Here is a 15260-nt window from a genome sequence, read left to right as displayed (position 1 = left end):
TGAAAGGAAATTGAGCAGTCCGATGATACTACATTTTACAAATGATTGATTCAGTGATTGAAAAAAATATTCCACTTACATAAGTAATATGTATTGTGTAAAACCAGTCGACGTAATTATTTTGTATTTATTATGAAATTAGATTAAATTTAAATAAATTTATTTAATTAATATTTAAAAAACAATCAAAATAAAATTGAAAAACAAATCTGAAAGCTTTCAGATTTTATATTACGCCCAAGGAAGCGGTTTTTTAACGTTTTGTGTGTTACCTTTATTTATTAAATATCATGTTCTTCGCACTTAAACCATAAAATTAAATTCAACAGCAATATCACAAAATAATTTAAAAAGACTATATCTTTAGAATTTCCGATACACAGTTCTGCGCGCTGGAGATGAAAATTTTTTTTCCCCTCCGTAGAATGTTGCCATTGCTCGCTTTGAAATCATTGAGTTTGTGAATCAAAAATTCGTTAAGTCTTACAAAATATAAAATAAATAATAAAAAAAAATTCTTGATTCCAAATTTGGGCTTCCAAATGCCCGTATTCGAACGTAAGACTGCGTTATTATTGAAAATTTGATGTATCTAAGTACCGTTGTCATATCACACTGCGAGAAACATTAATGCATTCATGCAGATTCTTCATTATGTTATTCCTTTAAATATAATGCATGGCTGTATTATTTGCTGGCAACAATTTAAAACGTGAAACGCCATTTATTGTGAACCAACGCAAAATGCCAAAACGAAATGGCAAATTGCTCTTTTTCGTTAAAAATTTAACATATGAATTTATAATTGAATTTCCTACATATAAAGTAATTTTAGACCTGTTCCGTAACCAAGTTTAAAAAACACCCGTACTCATTATTGTAAATAGCGTTAGTTTACAGACCATCTACGAAATTTTTGTATAGTTTTCTTTCCCTATAAAACTGCATTTTTAAACGTTGTGATTAAGCTTTCATAGTTGGAGAATCGGTAGTAAAGAAAAACAGTGAGGAAAATGAGACTTGCCCTCAAAAATTGCTCTTTTATTTGTTTACTTATTTATTTTATTTATTACTTTAATTTATATTTAAAATGTGGGACTGTAGGTTCTTTCAAAGCTTCCAATGGCTGAGTTTAAGATGCAATTATCCAATATTACTGCAGCCATTATCCAAAGATGCAATTATCCAGTATTATTGAATCTTTGGAAACTTCACAGATATCATAAACAGAATACACATATATATTTCTTTTTAGCTCCTCTTTGACGGTTTTTTGCTGTTTCATTGCCAATTTCTCATCGCTGTAATTTTGATAGCAGTATGCGTTATCTTTTCTAACAACATATTGCCGCAAATGTCGTAAAAGTTAATGACGTATGTTATCTTGGCACCAACTGGGTGACGCACTTCGGGAAATGAATAAAATCTATGCAGATGATGCATAATGGTTGTTAAAACGGACGCCAATTTCGGTTTTCAAACTAGAAGTGACCTTCGTTGAACATAACAAATAATCCCATGGGAACGACCAGAGCCAAAAAGGATTAAGATTGGCATTTATCCAAGAGGAATTTGAAAAGCACATTTTGCACTCTTTCTTTCTGTTTCACACGTCGTATCATCATAGAAAAATGAGTATTTTTATAACTATATTTTACGCTGCTTCACGCTTCATTGCACTTTACTCTGAAAGCTTTCATTACGGTATGTGATTTTTTACCGATCTTATGCTTCATGTTTTTCAGCTGCCTTTATTGCACATTTTCGCTTTGAATGTATAGAAATTCAATGTGTATTAGCAGAAAGCTGGCCAAATCCGTTAAATGCTAGTTCGAAAGCATGTTCCCGAATGTGCTGTTTCAGTATCCTGCGATCATTTATCCACATTTCAGAGAGAGAGGAAAACAAACTGATGTTAGTTTCGTATGTTTTGAAATGCAAAAGATAGGATAACAATCCTTAACGTAGACGAATGGAATTGGTCATTGGAGGAACCTTATTTGTATCTTCAGGTTATAGCAAACTCTCTAGACTGTGAGCTTGCACTTTAACTTGATGGATAGAAAACTGCTAGTAAGGAATCTTGGTAATAAGTGGCATCCCAAAGGAGCGTTAGCTCAAAATGGCTATTATATTCGTTTTGGCATTTTGCATAGATTCACTAGAAATGTCCGAATCACTTTTCAGATTGTTGCCACCAAATACTATCGCCCTGTGTTATATATATAAAAAATTAAATAATGAAGAATCTGCAGAAATATAAGTATGTTTCTCGTATTGTGATAAAACAACGGTACCCATAGTCATTCAATTGTGAATAATGTAATCCTCCTGCGAATGTGGAATCTAGAAGCCCAAATTTCAAATTTGGAATTTGTTTTATTATCGATTTCATATCTTGTAAAACTTTAACGAATTTTTGATTAACAAACTCAAGGATTTCCAAGCGAGTAATGTAAGGTGACCAGATTTTAATATTGGTAAAGCGGCACACCATTGACCGGGGGGGTGATTAAACATTTAGTCTATACAGAACAACACAAATTTTCATAAAACGAAAAATAGTATCGTAATATATTTTTAAAATTTCAACACAAGTACAATTTACAATTACATTAAAAGAAATTATGTAAAGTATTATTTTATTCTTTGGCATATGTCTCGTTTGAGTGAATTTTGTTTAGCAGATTGCAGTCGTTGTTTGAAAGATCATAAAATTTTTCTCAAGAATTTGTTAAATTATATTTCACACATAAAATGGCTTTCAAAGTCTCAACACTTAATTGTGATTTTTTTTAAGTCCGCACTTTATTTACCGTAGAAAAAAAGCGCTCAGTCATAGCATTAGTTCCTGGGGTATTCCACAGTTTTTAGTGCATTTTTGTATGAAACATGGTTTGTTTCAAAACGATGAAATATTTCTAACCATTTGTTTTCTATTGTGAACGCTGATGTCCAAGATTTAACCTTTTCCTTATTAATATATTTTTTAATAATGATGTCTAATTAAAAAGAACATTTTCAGATATATTACTATATGGGGAATTTTGAGTAATATGATCGAATGATTTTTGCACATTCCAATTAAGTTCTTGTTTTAATATATTCCCTAGCTTGTCGCGCATTCTTCCTAAAAATCGGGACTTTTTAAAAAAGCCGCGGGACAAACTGTTAAAAATCGGGACTGTCCCACCAAACGTGGAACGACTGGTCACCTCAGAGTAATGGCAACACTGTACAAAGAAAAAAACATTTTATCTCCAGCGCGAGAGACTGTTTATGGGAAATTCTAAAGATATACTCATTTTTAAATTATTTTGCGATATTGCTCTTGAGTTGAATTTTATGGTTTAAGTGCGAAGAACATGACACACAAAATGTTAAAAAATTCCTCTTTGGACGTAATTTAATATCTGAAACCATTCAGATTTTTTTATTTATTTAGTTTATTTTTATTTTCTTACTTGTATTTTTTAAAATTTGTTTCGATTCTTGCGTCTGGTACTCATGCTACTATTTGCATCAATAGGGTGTTATCGCAGCTTATTCTTATTAACCAAGTGCCTGCGAAACTTTAGCATAGTGATGCTACAACTGCTTGGAAATTACTAGGTGTGATGTCAGTGCTAGAAAAATGAATATTCATATTTCTGCGATCCTTTAAAATAGATTATTCTACTGTGCAATTGCATCTCTTTTTTTCTGTCTCGTCATTTTTAGATTGGTTATAATGTCGGTTATAATTTATGGCGTTATAATGTTTTGCTATATATAATTTTATATACAATGTCGGTTATAATTTTAACTGTCACAGTTAGACAGAAAGAATATTCTAATATACAGTATGTTTATTTTGCATTACTGCATTTAATACAGTACAGTATCAGCGTATTGTAATGTACATAATACTTTATTTCAAGAATCTTGAAATCGTAGTGCGCGGAATCGTGGAGCTCCAGATGACTGAGGGTATTTCAAGTCAAAATGAAAGTTCGAAAGAGTTTTTGTATACATTGTGGACCGCGGAAATAATTATTTAGAATAAATGATGAATTATTATTTTTCTATCATTATTGTTGCTTAATGTAATAAGAAGTAAAATGAAATCTATTTTAATGAGTAAATTTATAAAGAACTAATGACTCTCTCCTCATTTTCCTCATGCAGGCAATCAAAGCTTTATTTATTAGCCCAAACGGGTGTTAGACGCAAAGGGCTATAAGTCTGGCTATTAGTCATTTTGCATCATTTCACTTTCTGCGTTGATCCATTTTTAAAACTGTTGCCACCAAATATTATAGCCATGTATTATATTAAAAAAATAAAAAGTAAAAAATCTGCATGAATTCTTCTCGCATTGTGAAAAACCTACAGTACCTAAAGCCATCTAAGTCTGAATAACGTAGTCATCCACTCGAATATGGGCATCTAAATGCTCAAATTTGGAATTTGTTTTATCATCTATTTCAATTTTTGTAAAACTTTAATGAATTTTTGAATAAAAAGTTCAATGATTTCAAAGCGAGCAATGGCAATACTATATGGAAAATAACATTTCAATCTCCAGCGCCCAAAACTGTGTATAGGAAATTCTACAGACATGCTGCTTTCCTGTTTCTAAATATTTTGTGATATTGCTGTTTAATTTATTTTTAGGTGGTTTAAGTGCGAAGAACATGATATTTAATAAATTAAGGTAACTCCCAAAATATTAAAACAACGCCCTTTCGGGCGTAATATAAAATCTGAAAGCTTTCAGATTCCCTTTTTGCTTATTTATTTTGATCGATGGAGGAATTCCACTAAAGCTAATTATAGCGTTAGGGGCTCAAAAAATTTAATTTAATTTAATTTTAAAAAACCGATAATTTTTAGGTTTTTTTTTCCGAATCAACAAAGGTTTAATATCTATTTATTTAATATTGCTAATGCCTGCGCATTTAACTTGACTAGACTGTTAATATGTATACTATTACGTGATTATCCTGTTTTATTATATAGCTCGCTCGTATTGTCGTAAGTCTTAAACCATATTACCCACAATTAATTCTTTCTGTGTTCAGTTAACAGTGGCTGAGTGAGCTCGCTTAAGATCATTTCGTGCATGTCTAAAAATCATTACTGATTTTTAGAGCAATACGAATTTCCTTCTAAAATTTTCTTTTTAGGAACATACATATACACAGGTAGACAAGCCATAAACATAAAACTCTATTAAATTAAATCTGAGGTTCAAAATTAAAATTCTAGAACAGAGGTGGCTATCATGCTTAATATGCGTATCCAGGCAACGCATCATCGCCTTCCTCTCCCCATACACACAGTATTTGGTTTTGCTAGGAATGGATCCAGGAATAATCAATGCGGGTTATTTCAGCAGAGTTATGATACACATTTCAAATTATATTTGTTCAGTGTCGCAGATGGAACACCACTGAAACCAAATGAATGATTACACGCATAAGAAATTTATAATGTAATTATGATTGCTTTTTACACTGAAATAATATATATGTCTTTGAACATTTAGGCTTTACCCTTCGCGGCACAGTGTGTCCGGTCTGGACACACCTAAAAATTTCCATCTGTACGCACAGAACTAGTGAATGAAAAAGGATTTATAGGTTACTTTGAACCTTCCTTATATATAGTAGATGGCAGCTCAACACAAACCAGTCCATATATTTTAGCCATGTTCAGTTTTTTAAGACCCTCATTTTTTAAAGAAACCTTCCAGATTTTTTTAGGGTATAAAAGGAATTGTTTCAAAAGAAATTTCTATGTTATTTTTTGTATGTATGCTAATCTTCTTATTCTATATTAGTTTTAAATTTTTACCTTGAAATTTTGCCTGAAATCAAACGGCAAACCCTAGGTGTGCCCAGACCGGGCTTACCGATAATCTAGGACAACTGAGAGTCTGTATTCTTTGTTTCTCCGCATCTCATCGGTCAGTTCATTGACAACAATGCTCGTTTCAGCACTCTTTTCGAAGCTCTAGTCAATCAGTGTGCAACTTTGGGCACACCACCAGAATTGAAACGATAAGTGCTGTCTTCACAAAATTTTACTTGTGTACTCCTCTAGGCCTAATTAGACTGCCTACCTTTTTTTTTTTTTTTCCATAACTACGACTTTGAAAGGTAGCGTGCCGGAAAAGGTTAATTCTAAACGAGTTAGAGGTGTCATAGGAAAGCTGTAAATTGTACCACGCGAAGCACAAAATACACTGACAGAGCTGGGACAATGGTGAGGCACTTGCCTCAGGTGAATCACTAGAAGGGGCGCCAAACTGGCCATACGAATTCGAAAATTACTTTAATTATACTTTGGATTTGTCAGTTATTATTAAGGGAAATATGTTTTTAGAGACTAATTTTTGGTCACCCAAATTGGCGAAAAATCGAAAAAAATTGCCAAACCTGGCCACTATTTGGCAACATTCTGGTCCGATTCCTCTATAACTTTAATGAGTATTGTAATTGATCCCTATATTAGTTGTAACCGTATCCGGCCCTCATATGCCTTCCAGTAATGTCGAGATGCAACTTGAAGCGGCGACGTGAAAGCTGTATTTTACAATAAAAAACTGAAAGCTAGAACGTCGGCTAGAACATTTTATGCGAATTTGAATTCACTACCGTTGTTTAAGTTCTGCTGTCAATATTATTCTTTAATATCATTTTTAATTATTAAAATATCTTATTAAAATTAATTATTATCTTATTAAAATTAATAAAACAATAGGAAGAATTGCAAGAAACTGCGGAAATTACTGCAATGTGCATTTCGATGTTATTTCTTATTTATCAAAAAAGAATTTTTAACATTTTCATTTGAAAGTTATAAATAATTGGCTATATAATTTTTCTGAATTAATAAAGCTACGATTAAAAATACTTTAAGAATTATGGTATAATTATGCTAGAAGAATTATGATATTTTGATTTAATACATTTACTTTTGTTTAATACATACAGGGGCGCACATTTACCTTTTTGCCTCAGGTGAAAAAATATCTTGGCACGGCTCTGTACACTGAAGAAAGTTTTTAGTCGTACTGATGATATTTTCCATACCTAAAGACGGTAAAAAATATGAAAATATATATGTTGTAAAGTTCTAAATCAATAGAAATAACAATAAATTTCTTGAACGTTACTGCGGACTGAAAAAAAAAAAAAAAAAAAGGAACTCAGATGTCGCATTTTAGCACCTTGCAATTTGTCGTACAATCATTATTGATAATTAAGGTGTTTTAATAAATTAGAGTTAAAAAGAATGAGGTAATAACACAAATTTAGTGATTTTGTAAGGCAATGTGCTAGCGGTTTATTAATGCTGAAATCATTACTATGATATTACTACGAAATGCCCAAGATAGCTTCCCCGCTCCCAGAAAGTGGCAGTTATAGGCAGGGATACCAGATTTGGTGTGAAATCGCCCATTTGGTGAGTAAATTGGTTTGCCATAGACGGAACGAGGACATTCTAGAACGCATTCTTAGCGGTTTCCTCACGAATGATCTCGAAAGTAGGTTAAAAGCTATAAATACACTACCTGTACGCGAAGTAGAAGAGTATGTTAATTCAGTAGCCGAGTTTTGATTTCAGAAATTAGCCTGAGAGCGACCGAGTCGGGAGCTGGACTTAAGTGCTTTGCCGTGAAGCTATCTTCACGGTCGTGGCCAGAAAGCTGTGTTTCTGATTGTTTCAGCGTGTTTATCGTAGTTTTAAACGCTGTAAACGTGTCCCTTGAACTCTCCTATGTAATACTGACGAATAAATTGTGCTTTGATTCTTCATCAGGTGTCATTGTCAATTACGCCAAATCCACGAACCCGTAGAACGTAACTCTATTTTACCAAATTAACGTTATTACCGATTATCTTTTCATTCAGAAGGAAGGAAAAACATCCAGAAAAAATATTCAAAGGAACTGATCTGTTGTCTTATATATCGGGTGAAAACAACCATGTACAAGGTCTCCGGCTATGAATAGCGGGGTTTCGTGAGATCTCTGTAAAGTATGTATTAAGTGAGATAAATTAAAACTGCTTTTATTTCGTGAACTCACTCAAATAGAACATTATTAGTATTAAGTTCCCATATAAGCAAGATTAACAACATGGCAGACGTCACAGCGATATTCACTTTTAATCCAGACTCTGGCAAAGACGTCTGGTCACCTAGTGTAAAGCTTACAGTTGCACGTGTGGTTCTCTCCCTCACGTGATTTAGAATATTAATTCTTCTTTCGTAAATAGCATTTTTAATAAAGGCCAGAAGATGGAAGCTAGAGAAGTAAAAGCAGAACTTCTTGTGCTCTATGAGGCAGGTTCATTTCTGTGCAAATCCTCCCTCCCCAAAACTGACGATTCAACTGACTTTCGAACACATTATAATGTGCTAACAACAACTGAAAGCACATATTTAGAATATGAAAAAAATTGAATTTAATTCCTTGTATTATGTACCTCGAGTTTCAATGGTCAGTTGAAATATGTAACACATACATAGCATTATTTCATCTGCAATACAAAAATCACCATAGTGTTACGAAATGTCCAAGCGTGGTAAGATAGCCCCCCCCCGCAAAGCAGGTTTTTCTCGCAAAGCCATAAAATAGCAAGAAAAGGCAAGGTTGCCATATTTGGAGAGAAATCGCCTATTTCGTGGCATTTGGTGACAAAATTCGCGATATACCATGGACGGATGGAGGACCTTCTGGAACCAATTCTTACCAGTTTAGCCCAGAATGTTCTCGAACACAAGCCGAAAACTATATAAACCCTGCTGGTACGCGAAGTTCGAGAGCGAGATAGTTAGTCTCGAGTTAGGCAGACCGTGCGGAGTTAGGCAGACCGTGCGGAGTTAGGCAGCCGGGCAGCGAGTTCCGAGTGGGTCTTCGATTGCATGAGAGTCTTTTAGTGTATCACGGTTAGTGTGTCGTCGAGAGAGTGTGTTAAACTCCGGGAACGACTGAACCGAAGAGTCGGAAGCTGCCCTCTGTTGTGTCGTCGAGTGCATCGCGAGTTGTAGCGAGTTGTAGAGTCTCGAGAGTACGCGGAACTCCGACAACGACCGAGCAGAGTCGGCAGCTGTACTCTGGTGCTTTGCAATGAAGCTGTCTCCACCGTTATTGCCTGACAGTGTGAAGGCTGTGTCGCTGAAAAACGTAACAATATAAATATTTATTGCGTATTCTACTAAAGTACATTCAGACTCATGTAGTTTCTTATAATGTTAGGATCCTTTATGCAATGGCATTATAGGGACATTTTCTGTAAAAACCAATAATAACAAGACGATACTGTACCTCTTAAAGAAGCCAGTTAGAACTATTCCGAAATGAGCGAATACTTTTGACTGGCTTCTTTAGGCCTCCTCTTTAAGAAGAATCTAAAATCGTCGACGCTTTTTTATTATTCTGGTCATTCATTAATGTATATATTTTTATGATTGTGTTTAGATATGTAATTCTTGAAATTGTTTAAATTTATCTGTATTTACCAAAATGGTAATCTTTATATTCTTTCATATACATTATAGTATACAATTATCTCATGGTGTTTTGGTAAGTAATATCTAGTCTAATGAATATTGCTACGAATTTTGTGCATACTCAGATAATTTTAACATGTGGAATTGTTGTATTTTCTATAAAATGTAATATGAAAAGCTTGAGGGAAACGATGTTCTGCCAGAAAAATATGAATACAGGTGTAAGTCTATTTAACATTGAGTAAGGCTATCTCGCTAATTTGGCGAGATATCTCCAAATTGACAAGGTTTTGGAGACTAATTTTTGGTCACCCAAATTGGCGAGAAATCGAAAAAAATTGCCAAATTTGGCCACTATTTGGCAACATTCTGGTCAGATTCCTCTATAACTTTAATGAGTATTGTAATTGATCCCTATATTAGTTGTAACCGTATCCTGCCCTCATATGCCTTCCAGTAATGTCGAGATGCAACTTGAAGCGGCGACGTGAAAGCTATATTTTACAATAAAAAACTGAAAGCTAGAACGTCGGCTAGAACGTTTTATGCGAATTTGAATTCACTACCGTTGTTTAAGTTCTGCTGTCAATATTATTCTTTAATGTCATTTTTAATTTAAATTTCTTTACTTCCAATTATGTTTATTCTTCTGTTATTTACAATGTATTCGTTTTGTTTGGAATACTGATTTAATTTACGCAACCAAACGAACTAATTCTCCTGATTAAATTGCTTGCGATTTTCAGATCTTCGTAGATGTTGTGTCTGGTATTATTACCCCAAATAAAATTGGAGTTGGCTGTACTTCAAGCGTAAAAAGGGAAATAAAAGGCTTTCTTAGACAACAAAACACTAAAATTAGCAAATTTCACTTTTTATTTGATCGAATAATGTACATTTAAATTGCATTCTTATTAACAATTTGAATACAATTTACGTTAATGCAATAAAGAAACATTATAAAGTCTGTGCTATCCGGGAAATAGAATTGACTGCTGTGTAGACCCTCCCCCCCCCCGAAAAAAAAAAAAAAAAAAACTAAATTTATTTCAGTGGTGAGCTTGTAAAATGTATGAAGCTGTTGGATATTCTACGCACGTGAATTGTTCCAACGAGAAAAACACCGGTGAAACTCATCCGGCTTTCTTCTCTAGCATACTAATGCGACAGAATATCGTCTGCAGTGTGTCGTTTTCAGAGAAGGTCACTAAATGATTTTGCTTTCTTTGTAAATGTTCGCATGCAGAAGGAATAAATGTCTTCTAACATATGTGGATTGGCCTGCATTCAATTGTAGTTCCTAATTAACATTATGCTTATTTTTGTTATAGTTGCCAAAGAATGATTTACCATCCATTAAATCATGAATAATTTATGTTCTTTAAATGTCAGTACGTTACTTAAAACTTGTTAAATGAAACTTTTATTCATTTTAATGCCAATGCATTAAAATGAATTAAAATTTTCTCAGTAATGTAAAATAAAATGTCAAACTGTAATGTAACGGAGATTTTATGTTTCACGAGTAATGCGCGAAAATGACATTAAACGATAAGTATCTGACCATTAAAAGGCTTTGTTAAAGGCTGTTTACTACAATTTCCTCGTAAGGATGCGTAAGAGATTTTATATTTAGAAATTATTCTTTGTCTCATAAGTTGCTATTCGCGTAATGTATATTGTCTAAATTATTTGTTAACTTTGATTTAAAACCAAAATTTACTTTAATTTTGGACTTTCATAATTTTAAATCTTTTCTTTAAACTTATCTATAGCTGAAAACATTGAGCATCAAACGGGAAAATAATAGGTGACATAAATGCGATATTTATAAATTTTACAAAAGCTGTGGAAATTTTGCATTGTATTAGTTAGTTATAGGCGTAAAAATACATACGTACACAGCGAAAAAAAATTTAAAAAGGAAATCTGAAAGAATTCAGATTTTAAATTACGTCCTAAGGAGCGTTTTTTTAACATTTTCTGTGTTACCTTCATTTATTAAATATCATGGTCTTTCTTTGCACTTAAACCATAAAATTCAGTTCAATGGCAATGTCGAAAAATAATTTTAAAATGAGCCTATCTTTAGAATTTCCGATACACAGTTCCGCGCGCTGGAGATAAAAAGGTTCCCCCCCGTAGAGTGCTGCCATTGTTCGCTTTGAAATCCTTGAGTTTGTTAATCAAAAATTCGTTAAAGTTTTACAAAATAGGAAATCGATCATAAAACAAATTCCAAATTTCAAATTTGGGCTTCCTCATACCCATATTCACAGTAGGATTACGTCATTCAAAATTCGATGGCTCTATGTACCGCTGTTTTATCACAGTGCGAGAAATGTACATACATTTATGCAGATTTTTCATTATTTAACTTCTTCAAATATAATGCAGGACTCTAACATTGGGTGGCAAAAGTTTGAAAAGTGAAACGGACATTTATAGTGAACCAATGCAAAATCACAAAACTAAAGCAATAGTCCTTCAGGGACAAAGCCTTTTAGGACTAATAAGTATTCCTTTTGTTTGCTTTCAGAAGCAAAATTACATATGTTTTATTACATTTTATTTCATAGTAGAATTTAACCCCGATTCTCTAACGAATCGCATAATATGTGAATTAAAATGACCCTCCCAAGTCACTTGCGCCCTGAAGGCAACGTTCAACCCTTGTTTTCAGTTTCCAGAGATCTGTCTCAAATAATTATTTGATGTGTTAACATTGATGTTACTCTAATCAAGTCCAAGGAGAGAACTAAGCATTTGTGACTGTTGATATTAACTCGTCGAGCGCCCAGAGAAAATAAAAATCTTTTTAACTGCTCAATAATCTCTCTTAAACTGTTTTTGGTTGCTTTCGTTTTCAGAAACCTTACTTGTAAACTTAAAAATTGATAGTTGAGTGCCTCTGCAGCGGTTTAATATTAAAAAGTCCTTTGTCAAAAATTATCGTCCTTTATTAAAAATTAGCAAAATATGACTTCTAAATCATGATCCATTCTGCTTGCAAATACAATACATTCGGTGATACTTTCAACGCATTCGGTGATCGCTCTGCGCGTGCTAACAATTGGCAACGAATGTAACATCAAATTTAGACTGCGCAGCACTAAGAATGTGCGAAATATTTGCGAGCATCTTGAAAAATGTGGGCACCCGCATCTAAGAAAACAACCAACTGATTTTTTTACCAACAGACACAAACAAGCTCATGTTTTTGCAACAACTATCAAGTACGCTTCACAATAGCGAAGCGCTGACTCAGAGAAGTTATGTGTAATGGCAAATTTTAAAATTAACAAGTTGCTATATATTAAACTATATTAAATTATTATATTTACCTTTCATTATTGAAAACTATCAATAAGAACGGGTTAATGTGATAAATTCTCGTAAATTATCCACTTCCCAATTTATTTGATTATTATTAATGTTGATTGTTAATATAATATTAATCCGATAACCTGTTAATGTGTTATTTTTATTTATCTTCATTCATAGTATTAATATTTGTTAGTTTGACATGTATAGTATTACGTCTTCTTTTCTGGTATGGGCGCACCAGACTTGTAGTTCGGTCCAAGGTTCGAATCTCGGCGAACGGGCTAGCTGCATGGGCGTTTTCGTGGTTTTCCCCATGTGTAACTTGTACACTAGCCAGTTCCTCTTAGAAAATTCTCCACGAAATCGTAATCTCATAAAACCAAACCAAACTATCTCCTCCTGGTGTACATACATCCCTTCCTCGACATGCTAATGCAAGTCCTCTATCGCGAAACTGTTAAGGTAAATCCCAGGCAAATTTTTACTGCGTGCGTCTGTCTCTTCAGAGTTCTTCCTTCGCCTACCCGCAAAATTACTCACCGTTTTAAAGTATTTCTCCTGCCCTCTTAGCATGCCTTCGTAGTGTAGTGGTCTGCACGCTGGGATTGGATTCCCGGCGAGAGCGTTGCTCATTTTTCATCTCTTCTGCTTCCAAAAAAATCCTAATGTCTCTACAGTGGCGCCCGAACTAAAAGGGTGGTGGATGATGATTCTCCGCAGCCAGGTTTTGGCGACTGGTTCTCCTAAAAACCCCAGTCGCCCTTTAAAAAGGGAAGTATATAAGGTATTTCTCCCGCATTCTTATCATGCCTTCGTAGTGTATTGGTCTCCCCGCTGGAGTCGTATTTCAGAGGTGCGTGGTTCGATTCCCGTCGAGGACGTTGCTCATTTTTTATCTCTCCTGCTTCCAAAAAATCCTAATTTCTCTACAACCTATGATTTCTAATTGAAGTTTTCTTATTTTTATTACTATTATAGTTGTTACTTACAAATATTTTTATCTCTCGTCTCTTTTATGGTAAAATATTTTTTCAATAAATATATCATTTGAGAACAGAGGTGTTCTGCTCCCCTTTTGACGTGCTGATGTAATACCTTTAACTAGCCTTGGATAAATGCCAAACATTTGACGCTTGATCGACAAGGTGATTTACACTGTGCTTGCGATGCCCCTGTGGCACCCTGTAATCATGATTTATGTTTTCCCTTGCTGTTTGCTTACGCCCTGAAAGTGACAGAAACATTTTCTTTGATGGTTGCGACGTTGTACGATTATATTGTATTTTTCTACCATATTTCTCTTATAGGCAACGCGGAATAAGATGTCATACCGGTGAATTTGTCATCCAGTAATGCATTTAAGAGAAGATGAATAAATTGTGTGGATATTGGAAGATTTATCAGCTTATACTAATTCTTCGTGGTCTTATATATCTCACGAAATATTGTTTTGAAAATCATTATGAATATAACAAAGCGGGCCCATAAAGCTAATACATTTTTTAGATATTACATGTTAGTCCCAAACAGTAATTGTTAGCGATTATTTCTATAGAATAGGAAAAGTCAGACTGCTTGAATATGGGAGAGTTACATGTGGGTAATCCGCCTAAGGGAAAGGATACCTTCGTGGAAAGAGTTTCAAGGAAAACTGGTACGTATTCACGTTATACATAGATCACTCTGAAATTTTTGACACGCGCGCAGACACTATAAGTGACAGAAAAAATTTAACGGTTAGATTTGAAAATATGAACTATTTTATACCAGCAGATAATTTTTTACTGGTCATTTGCAAGCAGTTTAGCGTAGAATAAATTTCAGGCAGAAGGAAATATGGAGCTGTAATTATAAAGTATTTCTCCTGCCTTCTTAGCATGCCTTCGTAGTGTAGGGTCAGCAACCTGGGCGCGTATTCCAGAGGTCCGTGGTTCAATTCCAGGCGAGTGCGTTGCTCATTTTTCATCACTCCTTCTTTAAATACAACCTAATGACTCTACAGTGGCACTCGAACTTAAAGGGTGATAGATGATGATTCTCCACACCCAGAATTGGGCTATTGATCCCCCTAAATACCCCAGCCGACCTTTAAAAGAGGCAGTATATAAGGTATTTGTTCCGCCTTCTTAACATGCCTTCATAGTGTATGTAGGTCAGCACGCTGGGTGCGTATTCTAGAAGTCCGTGGTTCGATTCCCAGCGAGGGCGTTGCTCATTTTTCATCATTCCTGTTTTAAAAATAACCTATTGACTCTACATAACGAGAACATTACCGCACTATGATTTTATACGATTTTAAAGTGGGAAAAAATCAAGATGAATGCTTTCAACGTCTACAGTTAGCATTTGGAAATGAAGTTCCATCCTGTGCTACTGTATTCAGATAGTTTACAGAATTTAAAAGAGTTTGCAACTCTCTTTAGGATGAA

At 34.1% G+C, this 15260-nt stretch overlaps 1 protein-coding gene across 3 annotated transcripts in view; it reads left to right on the top strand.

Annotated features, from left to right (window-relative positions):
• Ca-beta (Calcium channel protein beta subunit) overlaps positions 1–15260 on the top strand; it is a 392782-nt gene that overhangs the window by 86819 nt on the left and 290703 nt on the right. The window contains exon 1 of one of the 3 annotated variants that reach the window (XM_085811132.1): positions 1564–1704. The exons of the other annotated variants lie outside the window; for them this stretch is intronic. The gene's annotated coding sequence lies outside the window, so the exon portion shown is untranslated. Of the gene's footprint in view, positions 1–1563; positions 1705–15260 lie in introns of those variants that run through there. 3 annotated transcript variants of the gene reach the window in all.

The sequence above is a fragment of the Stegodyphus dumicola genome, chromosome 2 (assembly GCF_044657685.1).
Source record: "Stegodyphus dumicola isolate Sdum_Otavi_A_Nest chromosome 2, ASM4465768v1".
Lineage (NCBI taxonomy): Eukaryota > Metazoa > Arthropoda > Arachnida > Araneae > Eresidae > Stegodyphus > Stegodyphus dumicola.
The sequence above is the reverse complement of the archived record's forward strand: the minus strand, read 5'-3'. Positions and strand labels throughout refer to the sequence as shown.